The sequence below is a fragment of the Xenopus laevis genome, chromosome 7L (assembly GCF_017654675.1).
Source record: "Xenopus laevis strain J_2021 chromosome 7L, Xenopus_laevis_v10.1, whole genome shotgun sequence".
NCBI lineage: Eukaryota > Metazoa > Chordata > Amphibia > Anura > Pipidae > Xenopus > Xenopus laevis.
The window spans coordinates 109128712-109137177 of record NC_054383.1 but is presented as its reverse complement, the minus strand read 5'-3'; positions in this window follow the sequence as shown (position 1 = coordinate 109137177).

Here is an 8466-nt window from a genome sequence, read left to right as displayed (position 1 = left end):
ATATTATAAAATGTTGGCTCAAGGTAAAAGATGTAAACGGGCAATATTTACTTAAATATATATTCCAGTTTGGTAAGAATCTTTAATATGCCACTTAATATGATATATAATGATGTATAATCTGTTGCTTAAAGGGGACCTGTCACCAGACATAAAAATCTGTATAATAAAAGTCCTTTTCAAATTAAACATGAAATAAAAATTATTTTTTTATTAAAGCATTCATAGCTGTTGTAAACTCATTTAAAACCTTCAGCTGTCAATCAAATATTGCCTGTCCCTCTTCTATGCCTTAGGCAGGCGGGCAGACAATTACTTTCACTTTCCATTCAGCACTTACAGTACTCTCCCCACAATCGCCCACTCAATTTACCATTTACTTGTGTAACCAGGGTATGGGGTCCCCCCATGGTCCCCCATTCTGGTGAACAAACAAGATTCTGAGATGATACAAGGCTTACCTTAATAACCGCGCCAGCAAAATGGCTCCCAGACTGAAGGAAACACGATTCAAATAATTTATACAGTGTAATTAAAGTTTATTTTGCTTGACTAACGTGATAAAATAGGTTTTGTTATCATTTTTTTCGGATGACAGGTCCCCTTTAAGTATTCATTTTGGAAGTAACGTTTTCCTTTACCTTGAGCCTTTGATATAATTGGTCATAAAACAATGAAATCAAACATGGGGCGCTTCCCCTGTTCTGTCTGGAAAGTTCTGGATTCTCCAAGAGAAGAACTAATAGGCCTCCAGCACTAATAAGGTTAACGAGTGTGACTCGGAGGTGTTGAGAAAAGGCATATAGAGCCAACCTGGGCAAAGAAGGGAAGAGCCAAAGCCAACAATACCCTGGATGCAAAAATAATGCCACCCTGGCCAATAAAAGTTATGCTTGATGCCAAAGTAATTAATAAGGAGGAAAGATAAACATATAGGAAGGTCGGTTGGGAACCCTAGCCCTTGCGTTTGCATGGGCGCCCGCAAATAGAGCCAAAGGGAGCACCTATCATCCCCCAGAAATTTGACATACCTAACAGTTCTCTGTCCCAGATCACTGTTTAAATTGCCATTCAGATCAGATTTTCATGATTAATACTCTCTACTTAAACAGCCCTCCTAATTGATTTCCTACAAACTTGGCACCTGTAGAAAAACAGGTTATATTTGCTGGTTTTGCCGTGTAAAAACTGTGTGACATTTTTAGGCGTTTTTTTCTTAGAGTGACTTCAGCCGGAAGCAATATAAAATAACCGTGGCAAGCGTTCGCATGGCGTAAAATATGCCCGTAATCGTTAGAGAGCTGAAAAGCAGGAAGAATTGTTCTGTTATGTTCTGTTAGACATCCAGTCACTCCAGCCTTTATACATTACATTTTTGTCCTACTACCTATATTACAAACATTATTTATTTTTACACTTAACTCATCCATTAATGCTAACCAAGCCAGGTTATCAGAAACACATATCAATTTTTTAAGGAGGCCTAGTATACGAAAACCAAGAATGTTCCAGTGCATTATACTCTTTTAAATATTGAAAGAATGTGCATAAATAGTGAGTTTTGAAAACTTGTTTCAAAAGTTTGGAATGTGTGAGCAACTTTTCAATTGGTATTTATTATCTATAGTTTTTAATTATTTATCATTTCTTCTAACTCTTTCCTTTAATGTCCAAATAAATGTTTTTTAGTGATTCATGACAAACGTACAAGTTAAAAATTAAAAAACAATATGGGCTCTTATTACTATAAGAAAAACACAAGAGCGTTTTAAAGTAATAAAAATAAGGTTACACTTGTGTGTTTGCTTCAGAAATGTTACAGAGAGAGAGAGAGAGAGAAAATAGACAGAGAGAGAGAGAGAGAAAAAGAGACAGAGACAGAGAGAGAGAGAGAGAGAGAGAGAGAGACAGACAGACAGTCAGACAGAGAGAGAGTGTGTGTGAGTGTGTGGTGTGGGTTCCTGAAGAACAATGTGAGCTGAAACATTGAACAATAAATAATTTTTTAATTTTTTCCTGAGATAAGTGGACTTTGTACTATTGTGTTATGTCCAGTTCCACAGTACCTGAGCACCTGTTTGATTTTTTTTTGGTGTTCACCTTTGGTGTTTTTTTTTGGTGTTCACACCTATGTTGTGTAGCCATTAGGCAACTGAAGTAGGGCCAAATAACACAGGTTACATAGCAGATTGCAGAGAAACTCTGTAAAATAGAAGGGTTTTTGAACAAAGGTACTAAACCCGTCGCACGCTATAGAGTTGATCTGTTATCTGCTATTAATCCTGTACCCTTCGGGCCCTATTTCAACATGAATGGCTGCCCCCATGACTACACAGCCACTTATTGATATAAACTATAGCAGCAAACACATCCAACTCTCCAGTGAAGGCAACAGTACATTATATTCTTATTACTGCAATACTACAGCTCTGACTTTAGTTGAGTATCTACTAAGAAAATTTAAATACTTTCCCCCATATGTAATATAAGGCAAGTTTGCCCAGAAGCAGTAACGAATGACAACCAATAAGATTCTTGCATTTAAACAGGTGACTAGTAAATGCTACCTGCTGATTGGTTGATATGGGTTACTGCCCCATGGCAAACTTAGTGCCTTTTATTACATAACCCATGTACTAAATCAATCTATTTAAAAAAAAAAAAAAAAAAAAGTTGTAGCAGTTGGTGTAACTGTGACCTGTTTTTGGATGCAGGCACTTCAGTATACACGGAGGCTAGAGCGGGGGGCTGCATTACAAACAGAACCTAGAAAACAAATATTCCTCACTTTAATAGTCTTAAGGTGGCCATACACAAAGAGATCCGCCAAACGAGCGGATCTCTCCCCGATATGCCCATGATGGGCAATATCGGGCTGATCCGATTGTAGGCCCTAGGGCCCAACGATCGGATCCTAACAAATTGTAACAGGCGGTGGGATCGCAGGACCGCATCAACGAACAGATGTGGCTGCAATCCGGCGGGATTTTTAGTCCCATCCGATCGAGATCTGGCCGACTTTCCCATAGATGGGCCAATAAGCTGCCGACTCGGTCTGTCGGCAGCTTTTATCGGCCCGTGTATGGCCACCTTTACACAATATACAAAGAATTGTATATGTGTGACAAACACACACACAGATACATATATATATATATAGTCCAAATAGTTCAGCACTCCACTACTCCACGCGAGTGACCCAGGTGCTACCGTCCAATGCTGCATCCAAAAATCCAAAAAAACGAGGTGCACACTGGGAACTTTTGTTTAGTTTAAAAGTTCATTTTATTAAATATAAGTTAAAAAATGTATAGGTCTTGATAAAGGTCTCAGGAACAGACCGAAACATTGACCTATACATTTTTTAACTTATATTTAATAAAATGAACTTTTAAACTAAACAAAAGTTCCCAGTGTGCACCTCATTTTTTTGGATTTTTATACATATATATATATATATATATATATATATATATATATATATATATATATATATATATGCGTGTCCCACAGCCTAGGGAAGCCGACATAGGACATTGATGATTAAATCGGCATTTGTTTTTCCAGATGCATTTGCATGTCTCCCAACTGTCCCGTTTTTAGAGGGACAGTCCCTCTTTTGACTTCTCAACCCACAGTCCCTCGTTTGTACTGGAAAGTCCCAATTTTCTCTGCACTGAACAGGCAGAAAAAGAAACAAAGTTGCTAACTTAATTGGCTTTTGGCAGAGAGCCCAGAACAGCCACAGCTGCAGATAAGATACTTTTGTAACAAATTTGAGATAAGCAAATAAGTAGTTGTAACAATATAAGATAACAGGTCTCTTGGGAGAAGTTAGACTCACAGTTTAAAGGGCAATTTACCTTCATAGCAAAACTAATAACTTAAAAAAAACTGAAATATTTTCAAACTTTCATAATCTGGCAAATTTTGGTAATTAGGGGGTGTGGCCACAAAAATGGCCATGGTCAAAACATTTGCCGCACTGCAAACTGCAACTTTTTTGTCCCTCTTTTTATTTCTAAATTGTTGGGAGGTATGATATTTGCAGCATCAGCCCTTATGCCACTTGCAAATAAATATGAATGTTGCTGAAGTCACACAGAGCATGTCAAGCATTTCATCTACATAATGTAGTGTACCCCCTTTTTTAAAATATAAGGATATTAGAAGAGCTCCATGACCTGGATCAGCTGAGGGTCCTTTATTCAGCTTATGGAACCCCAGACCAAGGGGCTTTCTAATATCCTAGTCTTTTCTAAGATTTTAGACAAGTTTCAGCAGTCATGTGACACAAATGGCAGGACCAATTATAACTGATGACATCACTAAGATCCCTATATAAGGATGTATATGTGTGTATCAGGTATTCGTAATGCACCAGACCCTGCTTGACAAATGACCAGTCAGATTATACAGTCAACTACAAGAGATCCTCTGCACTCAACCCATTATCAATATATTTAAGACAGAGACATTTTGTGCATACTGCTACTAAAAAATGCCTTACCCTTTAAACAAAACAGGGATTGTTTGTCCATATATTGCAATATATTTAAGCTGGCCAACTACGTCAAAGTCATCCCATATCTGGCCAGTCCAACCAGCATCCAATGGTGAAACTATAACTCCCAATGCCCTGACAGTGTGGAGCTGTAACTGGAATGACAAGATGAGGGCCGGTCATGGGATATGGTTAAGCGATAAATAGCACGTTTACCTGCTGCTTGTTGCACAGAATATCGGCAGCACGGAACAGTCTGTGAGGAACATTACCCGCAATACCACCAATAATTGAGAGGGTGTGAGTCGCTATGAGATATGTGGTGCTGCGGTGCCCACCCTGGTGTGTTACTGTGGGGAGCGAGGTGGCTGGGAAAGAAGAAGCCGGGGAAGGAGGGGGAGTGAGCAGTTACCAGATCAACACCTTCAGGCCACTGCGGCCCCTTGTGGTGACAGAGAAGGAGACAAGTGAATAAAAAATCACCAGCGCCTGTCACTAAGAAGCTATAGCTATAGGCAAGCATTTTAGGAGATCATCAGAACACACGCTCCTGCATGCAATCTCCTAATGAAGAAGTATGCCGACTTGTCTCTTTTTCTACTCATTCATCCGAATAGACGGCAATCACACCTCCATGCTGCCACATTTGCTGTTTCAATCTCCCCCCTCGTGGCTCATTCGTCAGCCCTCACTCCTCTGTCCTCAGCCCTCCCATCTTGCTCCTCATTACAAAAGCTCTCCATCCTCAGCCCTTAGCTTGGCTTACGAGCTGAAGTCTGAGCACAGAGGGCTGAGCCACGAGAGGTGAGTGAGATCTAATATTATAATCTATGGGGAACTTTAGGGCTACTTAAAGACAATGCACTTAATGGGTTTGTTGAACTGTAAGTAAACTTTTTGTACGATGTATAGAGTGATATTCTGAGACAATTTGCAGTTGGTTCTATTTTTTTTTTTTTTTTGAAGCCTCTCCAATTTGGCAATGGGACTAGTCCCTGGATCAACTTGGACTATGAGCTATCTTCCATAACCCTGTATTCCCTCACTTGCTAAAAAGCCATCCAACCCCTTCCTAAAGTTATCTAATGTATCAGCCTGTACAACTGATTCAGGGAGAGAATTCCACATCTTCACAGCTCTCACTGTAAAAAACCCCTTCAGAATATTTAGCCGGAACCTCTTTTCTTCTAATCTGAATGGGTGACCTCGTGTCAGCTGGAAAGACCTACTGGTAAATAAAGCATTAGAGAGATTGTTATATGATCCCCTTATATATTTATACATAGTCATCATATCTCCCCTTAAGTGCCTCTTCTCCAGCGTGAACATCCCCAATGTATATCTATAGAAATAAGTCAAATCAACTGGACTTGCTGTGTTTTTCTTGAAGATGTTTCACCAGTCATCCAACTGGCTTTCTCAATTCAGAAGAACTTCCTCACTGCACTGCAGACACAATGTTACTCTTCATGTGCTTTGGGTTTTTTGGGTAAACTAGTTGCTGCCCAGCAACATACTGAGGCAGCAACTACCAGCAACTAGTTCACCCAAAAGACCCAAAGCCCAAGAAGGGTGACACTGTGTATGCAGTGCAGTGAGGAATGCTCTGATTTGTATGTGGGGGAAACCAAACAACAGTTACACCAGCGTGTGGCTCAGCACAGAAGAGTCAGCTCCGCTGGTCAGAACTCAGCTGTGTACCTACATCTAAAAGAAAAAGGACACATGTTTGAAGATTGCCAAATCCAGATTCTAGACCAGGAGAGCGACTGGTTAAAAAGAGGTGTTAAAGAAGCCATATATGTAAAAACTGAAAAACCAAGTTTGAATAGAGGCGGGGGGGGGGGGGGCGACATCTATAAAACAGATTATGCTGATCGGAGCAACATTCCAGAGGATATATAACGAAGCAAGATCCTATGTACAAGTTATTATGAACTGAGAAAGCCAGTTGGATTACTGGTGAAATGTCTTCAAGAAAAACACAGTAAGTCCAGTTGATTTGACTTATTTCTACAGATTTACCATGACCTGGATGAATGAGAACTTTCACAAACATATCCCAGTCTTTCCTCATAGCTAAGATTTTCAATACCTTTTACCAGCTTAGTTGCCCTTCTCTGCACCCTCTCTAATACAATGTCCTGTTTGAGTGATGGAGACCAAAACTGTACGGCATATTCTAGATGGGGCCTTACCAGTGCTCTATACAGTGGAAGAATGACCCCCTCCTCCCGTGAAGTCAATGCCCCTTTTAATACAACTCAAGACCTTATTTGCCCTTGATGCCATTAGGTCTTTGAATTTAAATTAGGCTTTGAATTCACTCAGGTGTTTCTACTCCATTTCATACACCTTAAAGCTAATGTCACACGTCCAGATTTTGCCACGGACTCTGTTGGTCTGAATTTTGCCCCATGTGTTAGACAGATCTGTCACTCCCATCACTGCACACAAAGCAGTGGTTTCTCCACTAGAAATGAACCTTCTTATCTGATATATTTTACACTGGACTTCTAGCCTAGACATAGACGTACACTATATTATTATGGACCATACACTTCAATGAGATTCCCCCATTTGACCACACTGCCTATATTGGAGTCTGTGCCTTTTTGTGGACCACATTCCTCTGCTACATCCGGAACCGAGACATCAATGAAGTGACTACAAGGCTCCTCCATGCCGTACTGAGCATACATCTAACATGGCTTTCCAGCAGGAAAATAACCCTTTCAAAGAAGGGGGCCCAAAACAGATTCCAATGGAATGCGGGGAAGACGTATGGGGGGTACATGTCTCATTAAAAGTAACCCTATACACATTGTGCAGAGGCTGGTGTTTGCCGAACCTGCTGCTGTGTAGGGAGTATAATTTACATTTTTGCTATCAGGTTAACCCTTTCAGTGACAGCAATTTCCTACTTTATTTGCTAGTTTTTAATATTTTGTTCAGTATCACTTTAAGGGCATTTTTTTAGGGATAACTTTAATGTAGTCTTGGAAACCTATTATTATTTATCCCAGTTATTTTATTTTTCATAGCTCACCCTTAGCATGAAATGTGCCTAAATGTGCACTTCCACTTCTGTAACAACATATGACTCTAAAGACAAATGCAAACTTTTTCTGTAAAAAAAGAAATTGGACAGTTAGGCAATAGTAGAGATAGACAGATATAATTATTCTGAAACCTCAATCATACAAAATGATTAACAAGTTGCAACACTCAATATCTTATTCCAGTTACTGTATTTTTTATACAGTAAGTACTTTATGTACTAATAACAAACTCATCTTGAACCCAAAAGAACAATATGGACTTCCCAGCTGCAGTATTAATGCTGCATAGGCTCATTTACCATTGCCCCAGGCACAAGAGCACTGAATAGTCCAATTACAAGTAGCTTAGCAACTTTTAGTAAATTTTTAGTTTAACTTTTTATCTTTACAGTGTCCAGCTAAGAATAGTCAAACAAAAAAAGTTCAAGTGGAGATGGAGCCAGAACAGCAGAATTTGGCTGTCATTCAATTAATGCAACACTACAGGTTTCAGGCTCTAGCCCAGGGATCCCCAACCTTTAGAACCCGTGAGCAACATTTAGAAAAAGGTGTTGGGGAGCAACACTAGCATGAAAAATGTTCCTGGGGTGCCAAATAAGGGCTGTGATTGGCCATTTAGTAGCCCCTATGTGTTGGAGAGCAACATGTTGCTCACAAGCTACTGGTTGGGGATCACTGGTCTAGCCCTTTCTCGAGTGCACAGTAATTCTCAATCCACAGACTGGATTGGTGTATCCAATAGGAGTGGTCACTGCATACATACCCCATATAAGTTCACAGTAAAGTCCTTGAGGCTCTGGATTTCCCCTGGTTTATAGCAGGTCTCTGGATGGTAGGAGGCATTTTTGGCTTCGGTTGTAAAAGCTCTGTGGAGTTGAGAAAGGGCTGAAGCCCAAAACC